Source organism: Hyla sarda, unplaced genomic scaffold (genome assembly GCF_029499605.1).
Source record: "Hyla sarda isolate aHylSar1 unplaced genomic scaffold, aHylSar1.hap1 scaffold_2699, whole genome shotgun sequence".
Taxonomy (NCBI): Eukaryota; Metazoa; Chordata; class Amphibia; order Anura; family Hylidae; genus Hyla; species Hyla sarda.
In genome coordinates, this window is record NW_026609395.1 from 1 (window position 1) to 27,697 (window position 27,697).

Below are 27,697 nucleotides of genomic sequence, written 5' to 3' on the forward strand. Positions count from 1 at the left end.
ATTCATGCTGAAAACCTATTACTCTGCTCTTCACCTCACCAAAAAACCTAGATTACCACCTCCTCTCCTTTTTTGTTTATTTTTTTTTAAAGCTTTTTAACCTCTCCTCGTTTAACACTCCCCTAAGGCCTAAAGTGCAGATGCTTTTTGGCAGATCACTGATAACACTGATCAGTGTGTTTTATGAAAAGATTGTGATACATAGTGGGGCCAAAAAAAATAAGTAAAAAGTGAAAAAGCCCCTCCTCCAATAAAAAATGTAATTCCCTCTTTTTACCATTTACAAAAATTTTTTTTTTTAAGTCAAATAAACATGTGGTATTGCTGTGTGCAGAAATGTTGGAACTATTAAAACATCACATTAATGATACTGTATGGTGAACGGTGGAAACGTCAAAAAATAAAAACAAAGTCCAGAACTGCTGATTTGTCTGTCACATCCCAGCAATAAAAACTACAGATCTCTTGCAAGCGCTGCCGCCTTTTAATATCCCAGACACTGCTGCTCTGTATACTTGGTACCTGAAAGATTATATTTCAGCTCATCCCATTCACTTTAATGGATTGGACCCCCAATGATTGGATGTTAGTAGCCTATCCTAAGGGTAGACCAGGAACATAACAGTCCTTGAAAACCCCTTTTAAGGCTCGGTTTCCACACACAGGTTTTTTCTGGCATTTTTTGGAGATCTGCCAATGCAGTATTTGAGCCAAAGCCAGAAGTGGATCCATAAGAAAGAAGTGTACATTCTACCTTTTTATATTTCCCGTTCCTTTTGAATCCACTTCTGGCTTTGGCTCAATAACTGCATTGGTAGATCTCCAAAAGATGCCAGAAAAGCCTGTGTGGAAACCTAGCCTTAAAGGTTGTCCAGGGAGCTGCGACATATTACCTTTCCTCGCTCCCCAGTGCTCCCTTCCCTCGTCTTGCCGACACTGTCACCTGTGACCATTACTAAATAAATGTGGGTGGCAGGGAAGGGGTGCACTGACAGCACCATAGGTCTTTCTGCCTCGCCCTCCCGCCTTTCCAAGGGACCTGCAATCTGCCACCTGCAGCTTTGTCATTCAGGAGTCTAGGAAAGCTTGGTTATAGTGAAAGAAGACTCCAGGTTTTCTATTTGTGACCAGAGATGCCCTCATCACACTGTACAAATGTATTTTTCCATGGAAATGTTTCAATTTATGTAATGTGTTCTGTAGAGGATACAGTTTGTACAGATACAAGGAGAACTGCACCCAAAATTAACTCCCCCCCCCCCCCCCCCCCCCCAATCCACAGGATAGAGGATAAGTAGCTGATCGCAATCTCCTGAACGGGACCCGCCGCTCCGTGAGGATCGCATGCTGCAGAAGGCATGGACTCCAATCGCTGAAGAGACCAGAGTACTGCACTAGGGCATCATCGCCACTCTCCTAGAAATGAATGGAGCGTTTGCGGTCTACCAATAGACTACACGCGCTCCTCACTGAGAAAGCTGGGGTTCGTTCAGGAGATCAATGGGGGGTCCCTGGCTGGAGTTCTCCTTTACTAAGTAGCTGGACATTACAATCTATAACATGGTTACAATGTATCACCTTGTAAAAGCTGATAAGCGATTTGCCATTGAGCGCTTTGTCTTCTTGTCTCAGGTGGTATCTGAAGATGATCCAGTGTTTCCGCTGTCGGCAGTGGTTCCACGAGGCTTGTATCCAGTGCCTGAATGACCCCATGCTGTTTGGAGACAGGTAGTCTGTATCTTCCCTCCCCCAATCCTCCTGCCTTGTGGGAAATGTCGCATTTATTTATGGAGACTCTGGCCTGTTAGCACTTGGCCCCAACAAGCTGTCAGCAGGCAGTAAATGGCGCAGCACGGACAGCCTATCACCTGCGCTGCACTCCTCTTGTGGGGGTCCTGACAGGCAGACGGTGTGGAGGAGGGCCATTCTCTAGCGGTGTATGTATGTTAGCGCCTCACAATGAACACTGATCACTTCTAGGTCCCATATTATTATAGTCATGAGGTGGAGGGTACGGTGATGCATCAAATGTTGTAGGTTTAAAGAGTTTTACCTCCACAGGGTAGGGGACTTATCACTGGGGGTCTGACTGTTAGGACCCCCAAGATCTGGAATGAGATTGGAGTGGCAGAGCGCAGATTTAAGTAACTCTCCGTATATTGTCTATGGGAACACAGAGCGCTGTGGGCAGTCAGTGGAGTGTCAGTCTTCACACTACTACTACCCCGAGTCCTGTTCTCAAGTAGTCAGACCCTGTGTGAGTGTCCTCTGTATAGGGGGGGGGGGGGCAAAGCTTTCACACGTGGGGGGAGATTTATCAAAACCTGTGTAGAGAAGTGGAGCAGTTACCCATAGCAGCCAATCAGATCGCTTCTTTCAGCTCTCAGAGTCTTTGTGAAAAGTGATGTGATTAGTTGCTATGGGCGACTGCTGCACTCTTCCTCTCCACAGGTTTGATCTCCTCATGGTGTGTACACTGCAGATTTTACAGATGTGTTTGTGGAAAATCCTACTTGATACCATAGAAGTAATTTATCCCGGATTAATTAATCTGCCTGAAACCAGAACTGCATGGTTTTGCCTATAGTGACCAATCACAGCTCAGCTTTCATTTTACATGAAAATATAAAATGTGAGCTGTGATTGGTTGTTAGGGGCTGAGAGGTGAGCTGTGATTGGTTGTTAGGGGCTGAGAGCTGAGCTGTGATTGGTTGTTAGGGGCTGAGAGCTGAGCTGTGATTGGTTGTTAGGGGCTGAGAGGCTGAGCTGTGAATTGGTTGGTAGGGGCTGAGAGCTGAGCTGCTGATTTGGTTGTTAGGGGCTGAGAGCCTGAGCTCGTGATTGGTTGTTAGGGGGCTGAGAGCGGAGCTGTGATTGGTTATTAGGGGCTGAGAGCGGAGCTGTGATTGGTTGTTGGGGGGGCTGAGAGCGGAGCTGAGATTGGTTGTTAGGGCTGAGAGCGGAGCTGTGATTGGTTGTTAGGGGCTGAGAGCGGAGCTGTGATTGGTTATTAGGGGCTGAGAGCGGAGCTGTGATTGGTTATTAGGGGCTGAGAGCTGAGCTGTGATTGGTTATTAGGGGCTGAGAGCGGAGCTGGTAATTGGTTGTTAGGGGCTGAGAGCGGAGCTGTGATTGGTTGTTAGGGGGCTGAGAGCGGAGCTGTGATTGGTTGTTAGGGGCTGAGAGCTGAGCTGTGATGGTTATTAGGGGCTGAGAGCTGAGCTGTGATTGGTTGTTAGCGGGCGAGAGACTGAGCTGTGATTGGGTTGTTAGGGGCTGAGAGCGGAGCTAGTGATTGGTTGTTAGGGGGCTGAGAAGCGGAGCTGTGATTGGTTGTTAGGGGGCTGAGAGCGGAGCTGTGATTGGTTGTTAGGGGCTGAGAGCTGGAGCTGTGATTGGTTGTTAGGTGGGCTGAGAGCGGAGCTTGTGATTGGTTGTTAGGGGGCTGAGAGCGGAGCTGTGATTGGTTGTTAGGGGGCTGAGAGCTGAGCTGTGATTGGTTGTTAGGGGCTGAGAGCGGAGCTGTGATTGGTTGTTAGGGGGCTGAGAGCTGAGCTGTGATTGGTTGTTAGGGGCTGAGAGCGGAGCTGTGATTGGTTGTTAGGGGCTGAGAGCTGAGCTGTGATTGGTTATTAGGGTGCTGAGAGCGGAGCTGTGATTGGTTGTTAGGGGTGCTGAGAGCGGAGCTGTGATTGGTTATTAGGGGCTGAGAGCTGAGCTGTGATTGGTTATTAGGGGCTGAGAGCTGAGCTGTGATTGGTTATTAGGGGCTGAGAGCTGAGCTGTGATTGGTTATTAGGGGCTGAGAGCTGAGCTGTGATTGGTTATTAGGGCTGAGAGCTGAGCTGTGATTGGTTGTTAGGGGCTGAGAGCGGAGCTGTGATTGGTTGTTAGGGGCTGAAAGCTGAGCTGTGATTGGTTGTTAGGGGGCTGAGAGCGGAGCTGTGATTGTTATTAGGGGCTGAGAGCGGAGCTTGTGATTGGTTATTAGGGGCTGAGAGCTGAGCTGTGATTGGTTGTTAGGGGCTGAGAGCGGAGCTGTGATTGGTTGTTAGGGGCTGAAAGCTGAGCTGTGATTGGTTGTTAGGGGGCTGAGAGCGGAGCTGTGATTGGTTGTTAGGGGCTGAGAGCGGAGCCTGTGATTGGTTATTAGGGCTGAGAGCGGAGCTGTGATTGGTTGTTGGGGGGCTGAGAGCGGAGCTGTGATTGGTTTGTTAGGGGGCTGGAGAGCGGAGCTGGAGATTGGTTGTTAGGGGCTGAGAGCGGAGCTGTGATTGGTTGTTAGGGGCTGAGAGCGGAGCTGTGATTGGTTGTTAGGGCTGAGAGCGGAGCTGTGATTGGTTAATTAGGGGGCTTGAGAGCTGAGCTGTGTTGTTATAGGGGCTGAGACTGAGCTGTGATTTGGTTTATTAGGGGGCTGAGAGTCGGAGCTGTGATTGTGGTGTTAGGGGCTGAAGAGCGGAGCTGTGAATTGGTTGTTAGGGGCTGAGAGCGGAGCTGTGATTGGTTGTTAGGGGCTGAGAGCGGAGCTGTGATTGGTTATTAGGGGGCTGAGAGCGGAGCTGTGATTGGTTGTTAGGGGCTGAGAGCTGAGCTGTGATTGGTTGTTAGGGGGGCTGAGAGCTGAGCTGTGATTGGTTGTTAGGGGCTGAGAGCGGAGCTGTGATTGGTTATTAGGGGCTGAGAGCTGAGCTGTGATTGGTTATTAGGGGCTGAGAGCTGAGCTGTGATTGGTTGTTAGGGGCTGAGAGCTGAGCTGTGATTGGTTATTAGGGGGCTGAGAGCTGAGCTGTGATTGGTTGTTATGGTCTGAGAGCTGAGCTGTGATTGGTTATTAGGGGCTGAGAGCGGAGCTGTGATTGGTTATTAGGGGCTGAGAGCTGAGCTGTGATTGGTTGTTAGGGGCTGAGAGCTGAGCTGTGATTGGTTGTTAGGGGCTGAGAGCTGAGCTGTGTTACGTTGCCAGGAAATGTGAGTGTAAATTCACCTGTGGCGGGTCAATGTATGTTGCAGATTTATTGCAGCTTTTCCCCCATTGCCTTTAACGAGGAAATCAAAACCTACAACATCTGCAGTAAAATGAGTGTGAATTGGAGTGTATGACTGTTAGTTCCGCTCTCCTCCTAGAACAATCTAGTGTATATTTTGCTATAGATTAATACATTTTCAGCAATGCTTTGAGGGTGGGGAGGGGAGACATTGTGCGGATTACTCTTCTGACTGTACATCGCTTATGTGTTTAGAAAAATCACGAAATACTGCAGAAAAACCCTTATTTCCTTCCCACATGTCATCAGTGTCAGGGGAAACCTCTTTCTGTACGGGCCAAGTCCTCAGTATGTCAGTATTTATGCTGCAGATCCACTATGGATTTTCCACATCGATTTCAGAGAAAGAAGTAAAGGAAAAAATCCACAATAAGTTCCCAGTGATCCAGATTTCCCCGTGGAAATGCTGCTGATACATTTACTTTTTTCTCCCTTCAATCACTATTTTCTGCAATGAGATCTTCAATAACATCTGTAAAACTTGGTGTGGATTTACCTGTGGAAAAATCTGCAGCATTTCTGCCTGTGTGAAGCGTGCCATGGTACGGTACTATCCTGGTCTTCCATGGATAGCGCAGGCGGCTTTTAGAAGGAATTCTGTACATTCCTGAGACTCGGCCTCTGACAGCTCAGGGGGGGCCGACTTGTGCTACCAGCTAAAACATTTCCCGCATTAACCCCTTTAGTAAGCAGAAACATGGGCCGCCTCAGGCTCACTGCTTAGAATTCGCATGAAGACTCCTTCATCTGTAATAATTCTGCAGGGTGCAAGGTAAATATTGGGGTTCCATAGAGAATAACAGCAATTGCCTGTAAGAAGGATACACTGAGGGAATTTCCGAATATAAATGTTTAGAAATTTAGAATTTTTGTGGTGGAGCTTCTGCCAAAAGAATGATCCTGGTCCTTCTGTAAGCAGAATCCACGTGGAATACATTGTCATCTATGCGGGCGGATAATGTCCATGCAGTTCTAGCGCCGGGCGCCCTGGACAATCCGCCATGTTACCCATCCTAATAGACTCTGTTGTGAATACAATGTAGATGATCTCAGACTATAACCAAACTCTTTATTTCCTGCAGGTTTTTCATATTCTTTTGCTCGGTCTGTAATCATGGGGTGGAGTTTATCAAGCGGCTTCCGCTGCGATGGTGAGTCCAGCGCTCTAGAAATCTTGCCATAATATTGCGCCAATGTATTCCATGTTTTTGAGACTTGAGATATTGATACAAAATGTATGTGTGATCCCTTCCAGGGTGGACATCGTGCACCTCGCTCTCTACAACCTCGGGGGTCCTCAGTAAGAAGAAATACTTTGATTTTGAGGAGATCCTGACTTTTGTCAATGATAACTGGGAACATCTGCAGCTCGGCAAGGTGAGTGCGGATTCTATAGGGGAAATGGAATAAACTCTGGTCTAGGTTTATCTCCTGCTTCGTCCATAGAGATCAGTCATAGCGGCTGCAGTTCAAATAAAAGCTGAGCTGTCATTGGCTGCATTGGGCAAAAGTGGACACGTTATTGATTTACAAAACTAAATCAATAATCTGGGTCACTGTATGAAACTATAGGGAGACTCTGGACATAACTATTAGAAAGGGGCACTCGACTGGAAAACATGTCTCTTTTAAATCATCTGGTGCCAGAAAGTTAAACAGATTTGTAAATTACTTCTATATTAAAAAAATCTTAATCCTTCCAGTACATATCAGCTGCTGTTATAAGCCACAGGAAGATTTTGTCTGACCACAGTGCTCTCTGCTGACACCTCTGTCCATGTCAGGAACTGTCCAGAGCAGGAAGGAGAATCCCCATAGAAACCTCTCCTACTCTGGACAGTTCCTTACATGGACAGAGGTGTCAGCAGAGAGCAGCTGTGGTCAGACAGAAACGAAATTCAAAAGAAAAGCACTTCCTGTGGATGATAACAGCAGCTGATAAGTACTGGATGTACTGGATTTTTTAATATAGAAGTAATTTACAAATCTGTTTAACTTTCTGGCACCAGTTTGATTTAAGAGAAATGTTTTTCCAGTGGAGTACCCCTTTAAGGTTTTCCTGGGGGAACATTCATGAGATTTAGGGAATGCAGAAGGGAATCCTGTCAGCACAGTGTACCCCCCCTGTAGTCGTATATGAGCCTTGGCTTTTAACTCCATGTGACTATAGTCTGTCCTCAGCGTGTGTACGGTGGGGCACAAGATCCCGTAATAGATCCCATCACCCCCCCCCCCCCCCCCCCCCCCCCCCCCGTTATTATCACTTTACAGGGACACACGTGAGCCGAGCACATGGGATATTTGGGGTCTGTATACTTCTGGGATCAGGGGGGGGGGGGGGGGGTGTCCTCTATCCTGTAATAGATCCCATCACCGCCCCCCCCCCCCCCCCCATTATTATCACTTTACAGGGACAACGTGGCCGAGCACATGAGATATTTGGGGTCTTGTATACTTCTGGGATCAGGAGGGGGGGGGGGGTGTCCTCTATCCTGTAATGAAGCTGTGTGTATCTCATCCGCCGCCGGATCTAAGCATATCATGTGTGATACAGGGTGCAGTGGCTCTGTATCTAAGCATATCCTGTTGTACAGGGAGCGAGTGGCTCTGTATCTAAGCATATCATGTGTGGTACAGGGAGCAGTGGCTCTGTATCTAAGCATATCATGTGTGGTACAGGGAGCAGTGGCTCTGTAGCTAAGCATATCATGTGTGGTACAGGGAGCAGTGGCTCTGTATCTAAGGCTATCATGTGTGGTACATGGAGCAGTGGCACTGTATCTAAGCATGTGTGGTACAGGGAGCAGTGGCTCTGTATCTAAGGCTATCATGTGTGGTACAGGGAGCAGTGGCTCTGTATCTAAGGCTATCATGTGTGGTACAGGGAGCAGTGGGTCTGTATCTAAGCCTGTCATGTGTGGTACAGGGAGCAGTGGCACTGTATCTAAGCCTATCATGTGTGGTACAGGGAGCAGTGGGTCTGTATCTAAGCATATCATGGTACAGGGAGCAGTGGCTCTGTATCTAAGCCTATCATGTGGTACAGGGTGCAGTGGCACTGTATCTAAGCATATCATGTGTGGTACAGGGAGCAGTGGGTCTGTATCTAAGCATATCATGGTACAGGGAGCAGTGGCTCTGTATCTAAGCCTATCATGTGGTACAGGGAGCAGTGGCACTGTATCTAAGCATATCATGTGGTACAGGGAGCAGTGGCACTGTATCTAAGCCTATCATGTGTGGTACAGGGAGCAGTGGCACTGTATCTAAGCATATCATGTGGTACAGGGAGCAGTGGCACTGTATCTAAGCCTATCATGTGGTACAGGGTGCAGTGGCTCTGTATCTAAGCCTATCATGTGTGGTACAGGGAGCAGTGGCACTGTATCTAAGCATATCATGTGGTACAGGGAGCAGTGGCACTGTATCTAAGCCTATCATGTGGTACAGGGTGCAGTGGCTCTGTATCTAAGCCTATCATGTGTGGTACAGGGAGCAGTGGCACTGTATCTAAGCATATCATGTGGTACAGGGAGCAGTGGCACTGTATCTAAGCCTATCATGTGGTACAGGGTGCAGTGGCTCTGTATCTAAGCCTATCGTGTGTGGTACAGGGAGCAGTGGCTCTGTATCTAAGCCTATCATGTGTGGTACAGGGAGCAGTGGCTCTGTATCTAAGCATATCATGTGTGGTACAGGGAGCAGTGGCACTGTATCTAAGCATATGTGTGGTACAGGGAGCAGTGGCTCTGTATCTAAGCATATGTGTGGTACAGGGAGCAGTGGCTCTGTATCTAAGCATATTGTGTGGTACAGGGAGCAGTGGCTCTGTATCTAAGCCTTTCATGTGGTACAGGGAGCAGTGGCTCTGTATCTAAGCCTATCATGTGGTACAGGGTGCAGTGGCTCTGTATCTAAGCCTATCATGTGTGGTACAGGGAGCAGTGGCTCTGTATCTAAGCATATCATGTGGTACAGGGAGCAGTGGCTCTGTATCTAAGCATATCATGTGGTACAGGGAGCAGTGGCACTGTATCTAAGCATATCATGTGGTACAGGGTGCAGTGGCACTGTATCTAAGCATATCATGTGGTACAGGGTGCAGTGGCACTGTATCTAAGCATATCATGTGGTACAGGGTGCAGTGGCTCTGTATCTAAGCCTATCATGTGGTACAGGGAGCAGTGGCTCTGTATCTAAGCCTATCATGTGGTACAGGGAGCAGTGGCTCTGTATCTAAGCCTATCATGTGGTACAGGGAGCAGTGGCTCTGTATCTAAGCATATGTGTGGTACAGGGAGCAGTGGCTCTGTATCTAAGCTTATGTGTGGTACAGGGAGCAGTGGCTCTGTATCTAAGCATATCATGTGGTACAGGGAGCAGTGGCTCTGTATCTGAGCCTATTATGTGGTACAGGGTGCAGTGGCTCTGTATCTAAGCCTATCGTGGTACAGGGTGCAGTGGCTCTGTATCTAAGCCTATCGTGGTACAGGGAGCAGTGGCTCTGTATCTAAGCCTATCATGTGGTACAGGGTGCAGTGGCACTGTATCTAAGCATATCATGTGGTACAGGGTGCAGTGGCACTGTATCTGAGCCTATTATGTGGTACAGGGTGCAGTGGCTCTGTATCTAAGCCTATCATGTGGTACAGGGAGCAGTGGCTCTGTATCTAAGCCTATCATGTGTGGTACAGGGAGCAGTGGCTCTGTATCTGAGCCTATTATGTGGTACAGGGTGCAGTGGCACTGTATCTAAGCCTATCATGTGGTACAGGGAGCAGTGGCTCTGTATCTGAGCCTATTATGTGGTACAGGGTGCAGTGGCTCTGTATCTAAGCCTATCATGTGTGGTACAGGGAGCAGTGGCTCTGTATCTGAGCCTATTATGTGGTACAGGGAGCAGTGGCTCTGTATCTAAGCCTATCATGTGTGGTACAGGGAGCAGTGGCTCTGTATCTGAGCCTATTATGTGGTACAGGGTGCAGTGGCACTGTATCTAAGCCTATCATGTGGTACAGGGTGCAGTGGCACTGTATCTGAGCCTATTATGTGGTACAGGGAGCAGTGGCTCTGTATCTGAGCCTATTATGTGGTACAGGGTGCAGTGGCTCTGTATCTAAGCCTATCATGTGGTACAGGGAGCAGTGGCTCTGTATCTGAGCCTATTATGTGGTACAGGGTGCAGTGGCACTGTATCTAAGCCTATCATGTGGTACAGGGTGCAGTGGCACTGTATCTAAGCATATCATGTGGTACAGGGTGCAGTGGCACTGTATCTAAGCCTATCATGTGGTACAGGGAGCAGTGGCTCTGTATCTGAGCCTATTATGTGGTACAGGGTGCAGTGGCTCTGTATCTAAGCCTATCATGTGTGGTACAGGGTGCAGTGGCTCTGTATCTAAGCATATCATGTGGTACAGGGTGCAGTGGCTCTGTATCTAAGCATATCATGTGGTACAGGGAGCAGTGGCACTGTATCTAAGCCTATCATGTGGTACAGGGTGCAGTGGCACTGTATCTAAGCCTATCATGTGGTACAGGGTGCAGTGGCACTGTATCTAAGCCTATCATGTGGTACAGGGAGCAGTGGCTCTGTATCTAAGCCTATCATGTGGTACAGGGTGCAGTGGCTCTGTATCTAAGCCTATCATGTGGTACAGGGTGCAGTGGCTCTGTATCTAAGCCTATCATGTGTGGTACAGGGAGCAGTGGCACTGTATCTAAGCATATCATGTGGTACAGGGAGCAGTGGCACTGTATCTAAGCCTATCATGTGTGGTACAGGGAGCAGTGGCACTGTATCTAAGCATATCATGTGGTACAGGGAGCAGTGGCACTGTATCTAAGCCTATCATGTGGTACAGGGTGCAGTGGCTCTGTATCTAAGCCTATCGTGTGTGGTACAGGGAGCAGTGGCTCTGTATCTAAGCCTATCATGTGTGGTACAGGGAGCAGTGGCTCTGTATCTAAGCCTATCATGTGTGGTACATGGAGCAGTGGCACTGTATCTAAGCATATGTGTGGTACAGGGAGCAGTGGCTCTGTATCTAAGCATATGTGTGGTACAGGGAGCAGTGGCTCTGTATCTAAGCATATTGTGTGGTACAGGGAGCAGTGGCTCTGTATCTAAGCCTTTCATGTGGTACAGGGAGCAGTGGCTCTGTATCTAAGCCTATCATGTGGTACAGGGTGCAGTGGCTCTGTATCTAAGCCTATCATGTGTGGTACAGGGTGCAGTGGCTCTGTATCTAAGCCTATCATGTGTGGTACAGGGAGCAGTGGCTCTGTATCTAAGCATATCATGTGGTACAGGGAGCAGTGGCTCTGTATCTAAGCATATCATGTGGTACAGGGTGCAGTGGCACTGTATCTAAGCATATCATGTGGTACAGGGTGCAGTGGCACTGTATCTAAGCATATCATGTGGTACAGGGTGCAGTGGCACTGTATCTAAGCATATCATGTGGTACAGGGTGCAGTGGCTCTGTATCTAAGCATATCATGTGTGGTACAGGGTGCAGTGGCTCTGTATCTAAGCATATCATGTGTGGTACAGGGAGCAGTGGCTCTGTATCTAAGCATATCATGTGGTACAGGGAGCAGTGGCTCTGTATCTAAGCATATGTGTGGTACAGGGAGCAGTGGCTCTGTATCTAAGCTTATGTGTGGTACAGGGAGCAGTGGCTCTGTATCTAAGCCTATCATGTGGTACAGGGAGCAGTGGCTCTGTATCTAAGCTTGTGTGGTACAGGGAGCAGTGGCTCTGTATCTAAGCTTATGTGTGGTACAGGGAGCAGTGGCTCTGTATCTAAGCTTATGTGTGGTACAGGGAGCAGTGGCTCTGTATCTAAGCATATCATGTGGTACAGGGAGCAGTGGCTCTGTATCTGAGCCTATTATGTGGTACAGGGTGCAGTGGCTCTGTATCTAAGCCTATCGTGGTACAGGGTGCAGTGGCTCTGTATCTAAGCCTATCGTGGTACAGGGAGCAGTGGCTCTGTATCTAAGCCTATCATGTGGTACAGGGTGCAGTGGCACTGTATCTAAGCATATCATGTGGTACAGGGTGCAGTGGCACTGTATCTAAGCCTATCGTGGTACAGGGAGCAGTGGCTCTGTATCTAAGCCTATCATGTGTGGTACAGGGAGCAGTGGCTCTGTATCTGAGCCTATTATGTGGTACAGGGTGCAGTGGCTCTGTATCTAAGCCTATCATGTGGTACAGGGAGCAGTGGCTCTGTATCTAAGCCTATCATGTGTGGTACAGGGAGCAGTGGCTCTGTATCTGAGCCTATTATGTGGTACAGGGTGCAGTGGCACTGTATCTAAGCCTATCATGTGGTACAGGGAGCAGTGGCTCTGTATCTGAGCCTATTATGTGGTACAGGGTGCAGTGGCTCTGTATCTAAGCCTATCATGTGGTACAGGGAGCAGTGGCTCTGTATCTGAGCCTATTATGTGGTACAGGGAGCAGTGGCTCTGTATCTAAGCCTATCATGTGTGGTACAGGGAGCAGTGGCTCTGTATCTGAGCCTATTATGTGGTACAGGGTGCAGTGGCACTGTATCTAAGCCTATCATGTGGTACAGGGTGCAGTGGCACTGTATCTGAGCCTATTATGTGGTACAGGGAGCAGTGGCTCTGTATCTGAGCCTATTATGTGGTACAGGGTGCAGTGGCTCTGTATCTAAGCCTATCATGTGGTACAGGGAGCAGTGGCTCTGTATCTGAGCCTATTATGTGGTACAGGGTGCAGTGGCACTGTATCTAAGCATATCATGTGGTACAGGGTGCAGTGGCTCTGTATCTAAGCATATCATGTGGTACAGGGAGCAGTGGCACTGTATCTAAGCCTATCATGTGGTACAGGGTGCAGTGGCACTGTATCTAAGCATATCATGTGGTACAGGGTGCAGTGGCACTGTATCTAAGCATATCATGTGGTACAGGGTGCAGTGGCACTGTATCTAAGCCTATCATGTGGTACAGGGAGCAGTGGCTCTGTATCTAAGCCTATCATGTGGTACAGGGTGCAGTGGCTCTGTATCCGAGTCCTCCCCCAGGTCGGCACCTCACTATGGAGACACATTGCTGCCTAGACCGGCTCTGCTGCTGCCACCTAGTGATAAAATCGTGAATTACACCGCTGATACTACTACACTAGACTGCACTGTGTCTCTTTGTGTGATTACAGCCCATTTGTATACATTGTATTTATGTACTTTCATTGTGTTATAATAACCTGTCCCTATAGAGGGGTCTCTGACCTGTAAATTATTCCTTCTAGTTGTCAGTCACCCCAGAAGAGGAGCGAGGACAGCACCTTCTGGAGGCCTTAAACAGCTACAAAAGCAGGTGAGAGGCAGAAACGTACAGCGGCTCATGAGTGAGAAGCATTTCCGTCAGAAGACAATGTTCACATTATGTTCACGCTACGGAGTGTGAACGGAATCTCCACTGGCAGAGATTCAGCCTGGCAGCGGACGGCGGCGGTAGGACCGCGCAGCACTGTGCCGTCACCATTGACAGCTATGCAGTACTCCGCGGACTTCCGCGCAAGAATGAACATTTTCTTTCTTTGCGTGGAACAATTCCGCATTGTGAACAGGACTCGCGGAGACCCAATCACACTAATGTTAAGTTCCCACGTTGTGTTGTCAGAAGGGTCTGTGCTCACTAATATGGGGGTCTGTTCTGGAGGAATAGAGAGAACACAAATGTTTGGGTGAACAGAGATCTGTCCGGAACATCATCTGAGGATCTCTCTGATTCAAATATTATTTTATATATTCTTAAATATGGCAGGTTTCTTTGTGGCAAAGAAATAAAAAGAAAGAAATGTATCTTCCGCTTACGTATCCGGGTCCCGCCGAGCCCCCCCAATAAACTCTTACCTGACAAACTGCTGGGTCATACAGACACCCGGTCTGGGGGTGATGTCAAGAAGAAGGGACGCAGCAAATACAAGAGCAGGTATTCCTATGTGATGTGTATACATGGCTCCGCCCCCCTACTGAACATATTATGTGATGTGTTTACATGGCTCCGCCCCCCTACTGAACATATTATGTGATGTGTATACATGGCTCCGCCCCCCTACTGAACATATTATGTTATGTGTATACATGGCTCCACCCCCCTACTGAACATATTATGTGATGTATATACATGGCTCCGCCCCCCTACTAAACATATTATGTGATGTGTATACATGGCTCCGCCCCCCTACTAAACATATTATGTGATGTGTATACATGGCTCCGCCCCCCTACTAAACATATTATGTGATGTGTTTACATGGCTCCGCCCCCCTACTGAACATATTATGTGATGTGTATACATGGCTCCGCCCCCCTACTGAACATATTATGTGATGTGTATACATGGCTCCGCCCCCCTACTGAACATATGTGATGTGTATACATGGCTCCGCCCCCTACTAAACATATTATGTGATGTGTATACATGGCTCCGCCCCCCTACTGAACATATTATGTTATGTGTATACATGGCTCCACCCCCCTACTGAACATATTATGTGATGTATATACATGGCTCCGCCCCCCTACTAAACATATTATGTGATGTGTATACATGGCTCCGCCCCCCTACTAAACATATTATGTGATGTGTTTACATGGCTCCGCCCCCCTACTGAACATATTATGTGATGTGTATACATGGCTCCGCCCCCCTACTGAACATATTATGTGATGTGTATACATGGCTCCGCCCCCCTACTGAACATATGTGATGTGTATACATGGCTCCGCCCCCTACTAAACATATTATGTGATGTGTATACATGGCTCCGCCCCCTACTAAACATGTGATGTGTATACATGGCTCCGCCCCCTACTAAACATGTGATGTGTATACATGGCTCCGCCCCCTACTAAACATGTGATGTGTATACATGGCTCTGCCCCCTACTAAACATGTGATGTGTATACATGGCTCTGCCCCCTACTAAACATGTGATGTGTATACATGGCTCCGCCCCCTACTAAACATGTGATGTGTATACATGGCTCTGCCCCCTACTAAACATGTGATGTGTATACATGGCTCCGCCCCCTACTAAACATGTGATGTGTATACATGGCTCTGCCCCCTACTAAACATGTGATGTGTATACATGGCTCCGCCCCTACTAAACATGTGATGTGTATACATGGCTCCGCCCCCCAATCCAAGTATTAGACGTGTCCTCTTTGTGGTGACCCCCCTCCGGATGGCGTGATGCTGCCGCCGTCTCTCATCTTCAGTATATATCGTCATGTCTGTTGCAGCCTCCTGCCCGGTCAGCGACAGAAGAGGAGCGCGAGCTGCCGTAAGCCGTCCCAGTTCCTCCTGGAGGATGCGATTCCCAGTGTCAGTAATCTGCAGATGGCACAGAAAGTACTTTATTCTCCTCCTCATGTAACACTTTGTGGTTTCCTTCCTTTCTGATGAGTCTCCTCTCCTGACATTACAGAGCGACTTCACCTCCGCCTGGAGCACCAACCACCACCTCGCCAGCATCTTTGATTTTACATTGGACGAGATTCAAAGTCTTAAAAGGTAAATTCAGCAACTTCAAACTTAATGATGTTAAAGATGGTTCAGGAGAGGATGGCAGAGGGCTGGTGACTGAACAACATGGATTCCTCTGAGGCCACAAACTGAGCAAACTGTTGAATCGATGGAAAACCTGTTTATTCTGTTCAATGCAGTAATAAAAAGTGCTCAAAATTGTCCAGAACCTTTAATGTATCATGTTGTATGCTCCGGCCACCTCCAGAGCTGCAGTCACTATTCTGCTGTAACAAGGTAGTAGGCACCTCCTCTACTGCACACTGCCTATGGTCTCAATGTAGTGGGCAGAAGTCAAGCCCCGCTCCTCCCTCATTCCCGCTCCTCCCTCATTCCCGCTCCTCCCTCATTCCCGCTCCTCCCTCATTCCCGCTCCTCCCTCATTCCCGCTCCTCCCTCATTCCCGCTCCTCCCTCATTCCCGCTCCTCCCTCATTCCCGCTCCTCCCTCATTCCCGCTCCTCCCTCATTCCCGCTCCTCCCTCATTCCCGCTCCTCCCTCATTCCCGCTCCTCCCTCATTCCCGCTCCTCCCTCATCACCGCTCCTCCCTCATCACCGCTCCTCCCTCATCACCGCTCCTCCCTCATCACCGCTCCTCCCTCATCACCGCTCCTCCCTCATCACCGCTCCTCCCTCATCACCGCTCCTCCCTCATCACCGCTCCTCCCTCATCACCGCTCCTCCCTCATCACCGCTCCTCCCTCATCACCGCTCCTCCCTCATCACCGCTCCTCCCTCATCACCGCTCCTCCCTCATCACCGCTCCTCCCTCATCACCGCTCCTCCCTCATCACCGCTCCTCCCTCATCACCGCTCCTCCCTCATCACCGCTCCTCCCTCATCACCGCTCCTCCCTCATCACCGCTCCTCCCTCATCACCGCTCCTCCCTCATCACCGCTCCTCCCTCATCACCGCTCCTCCCTCATCACCGCTCCTCCCTCATCACCGCTCCTCCCTCATCACCGCTCCTCCCTCATCACCGCTCCTCCCTCATCACCGCTCCTCCCTCATCACCGCTCCTCCCTCATCACCGCTCCTCCCTCATCACCGCTCCTCCCTCATCACCGCTCCTCCCTCTTTACCGCTCCTCCCTCTTTACCGCTCCTCCCTCTTTACCGCTCCTCCCTCTTTACCGCTCCTCCCTCTTTACCGCTCCTCCCTCTTTACCGCTCCTCCCTCTTTACCGCTCCTCCCTCTTTACCGCTCCTCCCTCTTTACCGCTCCTCCCTCTTTACCGCTCCTCCCTCTTTACCGCTCCTCCCTCTTTACCGCTCCTCCCTCTTTACCGCTCCTCCCTCATTCCCGCTCCTCCCTCCTGTAATGTTTTCTCTTCTTGATTTTAGTGCAAGTTCTGGACAGAATTTCACTTCAGATGTGGACTCCAATGACGCAGCCAGCACATCCGGCTCGGCATCTAACCTGTCTTATGAGTCGCAGTAAGTGGCGCAATGCTGTGGTATTTGCTTTGGGAGAATGTACAGTATTGGACAATCCCAGGTTGACATTGTGACACTGTTCACATCCAGAGGCTGACGGCAGACTGGGCCTGATACCAGCGATGATGGAGGCAATGGGCACTTGTGTAATGGCTGTTATTGTGCTGACTGGGTCCCAGGACCAATGGCTGAATCATTTGTGCAGCCCCTCACCTGTATAAACGTCCGCCCCACATGCCCTCTATACACAGCTGACCAACAATGGTTTATAGCAAAACCCACTTGAAACCCAATACACTGGGATATAGTGGGGTAAACAGGAGTGCAATGGGGGGGTCACTGACTAAAATACACACCTTACGTCCAGAGACCTCTGCCTCTATCTTCTCTGATTTGCGCGCTGGAGGCTCAATATGCATATTCTTTGTCTGTGACTCCACGTCCTAGTGGAGTCGCTGGTCACATGAGCGCATGCGCGACCAGCGACTATGAATATGGCATTTAGTGTGGGTGGACAGGTTTTCCTTTAATGCCGGGGTCCGTTACACAGGGTGATCTCAGCCTATATATATATGTGGTCCTCGAGGCTGCCATACATTGGGATGAGTGTTCATCTGATCCTCACATAGACATATAGGTATTCTCAAGGGGACAACTCCCTAAACCTTCTCCTACATTACATGGTCGGCAGGTCCTCCTGAAATCTGTGGGCCTGGCCGACCTTTACCTTATCGTATGGCCATCTTTTATCTAATACTTCTCATAACTGAGGGTTTGTTACACTGGTTTTGATTTTATATAATTTTTTTAAATTTATGTGACGTAATATACTTTATATTAGTGATACATGCGGCACTTTCTGTTCTGTGGAAAAACTTATGTTACTCTCCAAAAATGCATCCAGACCCCTTTTATATTCTATTACAGAGTCCACCATGACACCTCCTCCGGGAGAGAATTCCACATTCTCACTGCTCTTACAGTAAAGAATCCCGTCTGTGCTGGTGTAGAAACCTTCTTCTAGACGTAGAGGATGCCCCTTTGTTATATATATATATATTAGGGATCGACATATTATCGGCCGATAATGACCCGCCGCCCGCACCGTGACCGCCGACCACCCACACCGCATCGCACCCCCCACCGTGATGCTGGGCGGTATACCAGTATGGATTTTTTCCCATACCGCTATACCGGTCGGGCCCCTCCCCCACCCTCCGAGTCAATAAAAAAATTAAACTTACCCGTAATGGGGGTTGTCCGGGCCATCCTCCCTTCCAGTAGTGACCGGGGGCGTTCCGGGTGAAGAGTGAACCGGTCCGGGCTGTCCTTCTTCTCCGGCGGTCATCTTCTCCACTCCGGGCAGGCTCCGGCCTAGTACACTGCATAGACGCCGCTACGCCGTGACATCAGGTGCGGGTGTCGGCGCCAGCCTATGGCCCCGCAAAAGCCACTGCAGATCATTGATTTAAAGCGCCCGCTTTAAATCAATGATCTGCAGCGGTGTCGCAGGGGGTTAAATAGCCGATAACTTATACCGGAATATCGGTATAAGTTATCGGCTATCGGCCCTAACCTCCACACATATATACATATATATATTATAGTCCTGGGTATAAATGTATCATGGAGAGATCTCTGTACTGTCCTGATATATATTTAGTCACCCCCTTGTTATATATACAGTCCTGGGTATAAATAGATCATGGAGAGATCTCTGTACGGTCCTGATATATTATATATATTATTTGGTCACCTCCTTGTTATATATACAGTCCTGGGTATAAATAGATCATGGAGAGATCTCTGTACTGTCCTGATATATATATTATTAGGTCACCTCCTTGTTATATATACAGTCCTGGGTATAAATAGATCATGGAGAGATCTCTGTACTGTCCTGATATATTATATACAGTATATTATTAGGTCACCTCCTTGTTATATATACAGTCCTGGGTATAAATAGATCATGGAGAGATCTCTGTACGGTCCTGATATATTATATACAGTATATTATTAGGTCACCTCCTTGTTATATATACAGTCCTGGGTATAAATAGATCATGGAGCGATCTCTGTACTGTCCTGATATATTATATATATTATTAGGTCACCTCCTTGTTATATATACAGTCCTGGGTATATATAGATCATGGAGAGATATCTGTACTGTCCTGATATATTATATATATTATTAGGTCACCTCCTTGTTATATATACAGTCCTGGGTATAAATAGATCATGGAGAGATCTCTGTACTGTCCTGATATATTATATATATTATTAGGTCACCTCCTTGTTATATATACAGTCCTGGGTATAAATAGATCATGGAGAGATCTCTGTACTGTCCTGATATATTATATATATTATTAGGTCACATCCTTGTTATATATACAGTCCTGGGTATAAATAGATCATGGAGAGATCTCTGTACAATCCTGATATATTATATATATTATTAGGTCACATCCTTGTTATATATACAGTCCTGGGTATAAATAGATCATGGAGAGATCTCTGTACTGTCCCCTGATATATTTATACATAGTTATTAGGTCGCCCCTAAGTCTTTTTTTTCTAAACTAAATTACCCTAATTCTGATAATCTTTCTGGGTACTGTAGTCCTCTCATTCCCCATATTACTCTGGTTGCCCGTCTTTGAACGCTCTCCAGCTCCACTGTATTTTTCTTGTACATTGGTCCCAGTACTGTACACAGTATTCTATGTGTGGTCTGACCAGTACTGTACACAGTATTCCATGTGTGGTCTGACCAGTACTGTACACAGTATACCATGTGTGGTCTGACCAGTACTGTACACAGTATTCTATGTGTGGTCTGACCAGTACTGTACACAGTATACCATGTGTGGTCTGACCAGTACTGTACACAGTATACCATGTGTGGTCTGACCAGTACTGTACACAGTATTCTATGTGTGGTCTGACCAGTACTGTACACAGTATTCCATGTGTGGTCTGACCAGTACTGTACACAGTATTCCATGTGTGGTCTGACCAGTACTGTACACAGTATTCCATGTGTGGTCTGACCAGTACTGTACACAGTATTCCATGTGTGGTCTGACCAGTACTGTACACAGTATTCCATGTGTGGTCTGACCAGTACTGTACACAGTATTCCATGTGTGGTCTGACCAGTACTGTACACAGTATTCCATGTGTGGTCTGACCAGTACTGTACACAGTATTCCATGTGTGGTCTGACCAGTACTGTACACAGTATTCCATGTGTGGTCTGACCAGTACTGTACACAGTATTCCATGTGTGGTCTGACCAGTACTGTACACAGTATTCCATGTGTGGTCTGACCAGTACTGTACACAGTATTCCATGTGTGGTCTGACCAGTACTGTACACAGTATTCCATGTGTGGTCTGACCAGTACTGTACACAGTATTCCATGTGTGGTCTGACCAGTACTGTACACAGTATTCCATGTGTGGTCTGACCAGTACTGTACACAGTATTCCATGTGTGGTCTGACCAGTACTGTACACAGTATTCCATGTGTGGTCTGACCAGTACTGTACACAGTATTCCATGTGTGGTCTGACCAGTACTGTACACAGTATTCCATGTGTGGTCTGACCAGTACTGTACACAGTATTCCATGTGTGGTCTGACCAGTACTGTACACAGTATTCCATGTGTGGTCTGACCAGTACTGTACACAGTATTCCATGTGTGGTCTGACCAGTACTGTACACAGTATTCCATGTGTGGTCTGACCAGTACTGTACACAGTATTCCATGTGTGGTCTGACCAGTACTGTACACAGTATTCCATGTGTGGTCTGACCAGTACTGTACACAGTATTCCATGTGTGGTCTGACCAGTACTGTACACAGTATTCCATGTGTGGTCTGACCAGTACTGTACACAGTATTCCATGTGTGGTCTGACCAGTACTGTACACAGTATTCCATGTGTGGTCTGACCAGTACTGTACACAGTATTCCATGTGTGGTCTGACCAGTACTGTACACAGTATTCCATGTGTGGTCTGACCAGTACTGTACACAGTATTCCATGTGTGGTCTGACCAGTACTGTACACAGTATTCCATGTGTGGTCTGACCAGTACTGTACACAGTATTCCATGTGTGGTCTGACCAGTACTGTACACAGTATTCCATGTGTGGTCTGACCAGTACTGTACACAGTATTCCATGTGTGGTCTGACCAGTACTGTACACAGTATTCCATGTGTGGTCTGACCAGTACAGTACACAGTATTCCATGTGTGGTCTGACCAGTACAGTACACAGTATTCCATGTGTGGTCTGACCAGTACAGTACACAGTATTCCATGTGTGGTCTGACCAGTACAGTACACAGTATTCCATGTGTGGTCTGACCAGTACAGTACACAGTATTCCATGTGTGGTCTGACCAGTACAGTACACAGTATTCCATGTGTGGTCTGACCAGTACAGTACACAGTATTCCATGTGTGGTCTGACCAGTACAGTACACAGTATTCCATGTGTGGTCTGACCAGTACTGTACACAGTATTCCATGTGTGGTCTGACCAGTACTGTACACAGTATTCCATGTGTGGTCTGACCAGTACTGTACACAGTATTCCATGTGTGGTCTGACCAGTACTGTACACAGTATTCCATGTGTGGTCTGACCAGTACTGTACACAGTATTCCATGTGTGGTCTGACCAGTACTGTACACAGTATTCCATGTGTGGTCTGACCAGTACTGTACACAGTATTCCATGTGTGGTCTGACCAGTACTGTACACAGTATTCCATGTGTGGTCTGACCAGTACTGTACACAGTATTCCATGTGTGGTCTGACCAGTACTGTACACAGTATTCCATGTGTGGTCTGACCAGTACTGTACACAGTATTCCATGTGTGGTCTGACCAGTACAGTACACAGTATTCCATGTGTGGTCTGACCAGTACAGTACACAGTATTCCATGTGTGGTCTGACCAGTACAGTACACAGTATTCCATGTGTGGTCTGACCAGTACAGTACACAGTATTCCATGTGTGGTCTGACCAGTACAGTACACAGTATTCCATGTGTGGTCTGACCAGTACAGTACACAGTATTCCATGTGTGGTCTGACCAGTACAGTACACAGTATTCCATGTGTGGTCTGACCAGTACAGTACACAGTATTCCATGTGTGGTCTGACCAGTACAGTACACAGTATTCCATGTGTGGTCTGACCAGTACAGTACACAGTATTCCATGTGTGGTCTGACCAGTACAGTACACAGTATTCCATGTGTGGTCTGACCAGTACAGTACACAGTATTCCATGTGTGGTCTGACCAGTACAGTACACAGTATTCCATGTGTGGTCTGACCAGTACAGTACACAGTATTCCATGTGTGGTCTGACCAGTACAGTACACAGTATTCCATGTGTGGTCTGACCAGTACAGTACACAGTATTCCATGTGTGGTCTGACCAGTACAGTACACAGTATTCCATGTGTGGTCTGACCAGTACAGTACACAGTATTCCATGTGTGGTCTGACCAGTACAGTACACAGTATTCCATGTGTGGTCTGACCAGTACAGTACACAGTATTCTATGTGTGGTCTGACCAGTACAGTACACAGTATTCTATGTGTGGTCTGACCAGTACAGTACACAGTATTCTATGTGTGGTCTGACCAGTACTGTACACAGTATTCTATGTGTGGTCTGACTAGTGATTTGTACAGTGGTAGAATTATTTCCTTGTCGTGGGCATCTATGCCCCTATTGATGCACGCCATGATTTTATTTGCTTTGGCAGCAGCTGCCTGACACTGGTCACTACAGCAAAATTTACTGTTAACTAAGACTCCCAAGCTTTTCCACGTCAGTTGTCCCAAGTGTGCTCCCATTTACTACATAATCCCAGCCCGGATTTTTTCCCCCCATGTGCATTACCTTACATTTATCAGTGTTACCTCATCTGCCACTTCCCAGCCCATACCTCCAACCTATCCAGATCCATTTGTTACAGTGCACTGTCCTCTATAGTGTTATCTACTATATACAGTGTACTGTCCTCTATTGTGTTATCTACTATACACAGTGCACTGTCCTCTGTTGTGTTATCTACTATACACAGTGCACTGTCCTCTATAGTGTTTACCGCTTTACAGAGTTTAGTATCATCTGCAAAGATTGTTACTTTACTATTCAACCCCTCTACATATATTATATAGAGTTTGTGTAGTGTACAGGGGCCCTGCACACACCATATTTATTTTTTAATATTTTTATAGATTTTATTATCGTTTTCCAATATTACAAAAAGCCAAAACCTAAGCAAAGAGAAGATCAAAAACCCTACAGCCCCTTCCTCCCTCACCTACCCCTCCCCCTCCCTACAGCCTGGCACCACCAAATATATAGTGGTATAAAAATTCCCCCATATATATTGAGCACTACCACACCATCATAAATTAAAATAATACTAATGTCTCCCAATATATGTTAGGGTACATGCACACCACGTTTTTTGTGATACGGTTCCTGTTATCAGGTTTTGAGGAATCTGTTTTTCATTAAAAACCTGACTAAACTGTATCAAAACGTGTGTACAAATTTCGACCAGTATACGGTTTGAAAAATGATGTCCGGTTGCATCTGTTTTTAAGAAAAAAAACATTATACGTTTTAACTTTTCACTCCATTATGAATAAAGTTTCACTTGTTTGATTGAAATTCTAAGAAAAAAAACTGTGCAAAGTCAAAAACCGTATGGTGAAAACTGGATGGAACCGTACGCACATACGATTCTATACGGTTCCCATTGACTCCCATGTTAAAAAATAAAACGTATACGGTTTTTCACCCAGACCAAGAAACGTGGTAGACTACTGTTTTGGGTACGGGTAAAGAAACTGACAAAACCGTATAAGACGCAAAACGGACTAAACCGGATGATGTGTTTGACATACGGTTTACTATGTTAAGTCAATGCATATGGTTTTCTATATATGTTCTGTACGGTTTTTAACTTGAAACCGTATATGGGAACTAGGACGCAATTCTGCACCCTCTGTGTGCCAGTGTGAGGTGCAGAATTGCGTCCTATGCAGTTCTGCGTTTGCCCCGCAGCTGGGTGGAGATTTCCCTCCTCGCGCCGTACACCGTTCCCTCCTCGCGCCGTACACCGTTCCCTCCTCGCGCCGTACACCGTTCCCTCCTCGCGCCGTACACCGTTCCCTCCTCGCGCCGTACACCGTTCCCTCCTCGCGCCGTACACCGTTCCCTCCTCGCGCCGTACACCGTTCCCTCCTCGCGCCGTACACCGTTCCCTCCTCGCGCCGTACACCGTTCCCTCCTCGCGCCGTACACCGTTCCCTCCTCGCGCCGTACACCGTTCCCTCCTCGCGCCGTACACCGTTCCCTCCTCGCGCCGTACACCGTTCCCTCCTCGCGCCGTACACCGTTCCCTCCTCGCGCCGTACACCGTTCCCTCCTCGCGCCGTACACCGTTCCCTCCTCGCGCCGTACACCGTTCCCTCCTCGCGCCGTACACCGTTCCCTCCTCGCGCCGTACACCGTTCCCTCCTCGCGCCGTACACCGTTCCCTCCTCGCGCCGTACACCGTTCCCTCCTCGCGCCGTACACCGTTCCCTCCTCGCGCCGTACACCGTTCCCCTCCTCGCGCCGTACACCGTTCCCCCCCCCTCGCGCCGTACACCGTTCCCCCCCCCCCTCGCGCCGTACACCGTTCCCCCCCCCCCCGCGCCGTACACCGTTCCCCCCCCCTCGCGCCGTACACCGTTCCCCCCCCCCTCGCGCCGTACACCGTTCCCCCCCCCCCTCGCGCCGTACACCGTTCCCCCCCCCCCTCGCGCCGTACACCGTTCCCCCCCCCCTCGCGCCGTACACCGTTCCCCCCCCCCTCGCGCCGTACACCGTTCCCCCCCCCTCGCGCCGTACACCGTTCCCTCCTCGCGCCGTACACCGTTCCCTCCTCGCGCCGTACACCGTTCCCTCCTCGCGCCGTACACCGTTCCCTCCTCGCGCCGTACACCGTTCCCTCCTCGCGCCGTACACCGTTCCCCTCCTCGCGCCGTACACCGTTCCCTCCTCGCGCCGTACACCGTTCCCTCCTCGCGCCGTACACCGTTCCCTCCTCGCGCCGTACACCGTTCCCTCCTCGCGCCGTACACCGTTCCCTCCTCGCGCCGTACACCGTTCCCTCCTCGCGCCGTACACCGTTCCCTCCTCGCGCCGTACACCGTTCCCTCCTCGCGCCGTACACCGTTCCCTCCTCGCGCCGTACACCGTTCCCTCCTCGCGCCGTACACCGTTCCCTCCTCGCGCCGTACACCGTTCCCTCCTCGCGCCGTACACCGTTCCCTCCTCGCGCCGTACACCGTTCCCTCCTCGCGCCGTACACCGTTCCCCCCCCCCCTCGCGCCGTACACCGTTCCCCCCCCTCCTCGCGCCGTACACCGTTCCCCCCCCCCCCCTCGCGCCGTACACCGTTCCCCCCCCCCCTCGCGCCGTACACCGTTCCCCCCCCCTCGCGCCGTACACCGTTCCTCGCGCCGTACACCGTTCCCCCCCCCCCCCTCGCGCCGTACACCGTTCCTCGCGCCGTACACCGTTCCCCCCCCCCTCGCGCCGTACACCGTCCCCCCCCCCCCTCGCGCCGTACACCGTCCCCCCCCCCCTCGCGCCGTACACCGTTCCCCCCCCCCTCGCGCCGTACACCGTTCCCCCCCCCCTCGCGCCGTACACCGTTCCCCCCCCCTCGCGCCGTACACCGTTCCCCCCCCCCTCGCGCCGTACACCGTTCCCCCCCCCCTCGCGCCGTACACCGTTCCCCCCCCCCTCGCGCCGTACACCGTTCCCCCCCCCCTCGCGCCGTACACCGTTCCCCCCCCCTCGCGCCGTACACCGTTCCCCCCCCCCCCTCGCGCCGTACACCGTTCCCCCCCCCCCTCGCGCCGTACACCGTTCCCCCCCCCTCGCGCCGTACACCGTTCCCCCCCCCTCGCGCCGTACACCGTTCCCCCCCCCTCGCGCCGTACACCGTTCCCCCCCCCTCGCGCCGTACACCGTTCCCCCCCCCTCGCGCCGTACACCGTTCCCCCCCCTCGCGCCGTACACCGTTCCCCCCCCCCTCGCGCCGTACACCGTACCCCCCCCTCGCGCCGTACACCGTTACCCCCCCCCCCCTCGCGCCGTACACCGTTCCCCCCCCCTCGCGCCGTACACCGTTCCCCCCCCCTCGCGCCGTACACCGTTCCCCCCCCCCTCGCGCCGTACACCGTTCCCCCCCCCCTCGCGCCGTACACCGTTCCCCCCCCCCTCGCGCCGTACACCGTTCCCCCCCCCCTCGCGCCGTACACCGTTCCCCCCCCTCGCGCCGTACACCGTTCTCAGGAGGAGAGGAGTGACGTAGATTTCCACAGCCCCTGTGCGATCTTGGTCTCGGCAGCAGGATCCCGGCTGTGATTGACAAACAGGTCTGTCACGCAGAGAAGGAGATGGTTAGGACACATACATACGTCCTATAGTGGGTAAGAGTTAAAATGGAGGTATTAAACGATTTCAGGACTATATCATGCTTGAGCTTTGTGTTTTTCCCCTCTGGTTATAGGGGCCATGTCGGAAGTAGGAAGAGGAAGTTGACTTCAAAGGTTTATTCATCTTCTGAAACCAAGAAACGGGCCGCAAACCATTCAGAGCGCCAGAACAGCTGCGCCAGTGAATTAATCGAATATCCCAGGGTGTCTGACTACCAAGACAATGGCAAAGATGGCCACACATACGAAAGCATCAGCGAGGAGGACGTGTCCCTGCCCCACCTTAAGACCTCTATTACCAATTATTTTGGTGCAGCGGGTAGGTTGGCATGTGGAGAGAAGTACCAAGTGCTGGCGCGGAGAATCACCCCGGAGGGCAAAGTTCAGTACCTGGTAGAGTGGGACGGCACAACTCCATACTGAGAGAGATTTATAACCTAAGTATATATTGTGTATGTTAGTCAAATAACCAAAGGTGGGGTGTACAGGCGGCGCTCCACACCATGGCGCTGCCACCATGAGGGAGTCGCGTACGTGTCAGAGACTTCTATTAACTTGCTGCAATAATGAAGAAAGCACTTAATACAGGGTACAATGCCGAATTGCCTTTCACAAAAATTTATACCTAAAAGTTTAACAATTGTGGTTTTATACACACTGACTGGTGCGGCAATATGGCCGTTCACTGTACAGTTATCACTGACAGCACTGAGTGTAGGACCAAAGACAGAAAACCTTGTGAACAGCTGAGGGTTTGTTACAGGTGCAGACAGTGCTCTGCAAGCTAAACTGCCTGGACCCCAGCATGATACATTTTACCTGCATTGTTTGGCTACAACTACAATTCCCATCATGCCCTTGATGTTGAGAGAGCCTCAGTTTGGGAATCGTTGTTCTAGAGCAGTGGTCTTCAACCTGCGGACCTCCAGATGTTGCAAAACTACAACTCCCAGCATGCCCGGACAGCCGATGATGTCCGGGCATGCTGGGAGTTGTAGTTTTGAAACATCTGGCGGTCCGCAGGTTGAAGACCACTGGTCTAGACTGTATACACCCATAGTAAACCTCAGATGCCAGTAGTA

At 49.6% G+C, this 27,697-nt stretch overlaps 1 pseudogene; it reads left to right on the forward strand.

Moving 5' to 3' along the window:
* Positions 1-1,336: 1,336 nt before the first annotated feature.
* On the forward strand, positions 1,337-27,346 carry LOC130325007 (PHD finger protein 19-like; annotated as a pseudogene).
* The last annotated feature ends 351 nt before the right edge of the window (positions 27,347-27,697 follow it).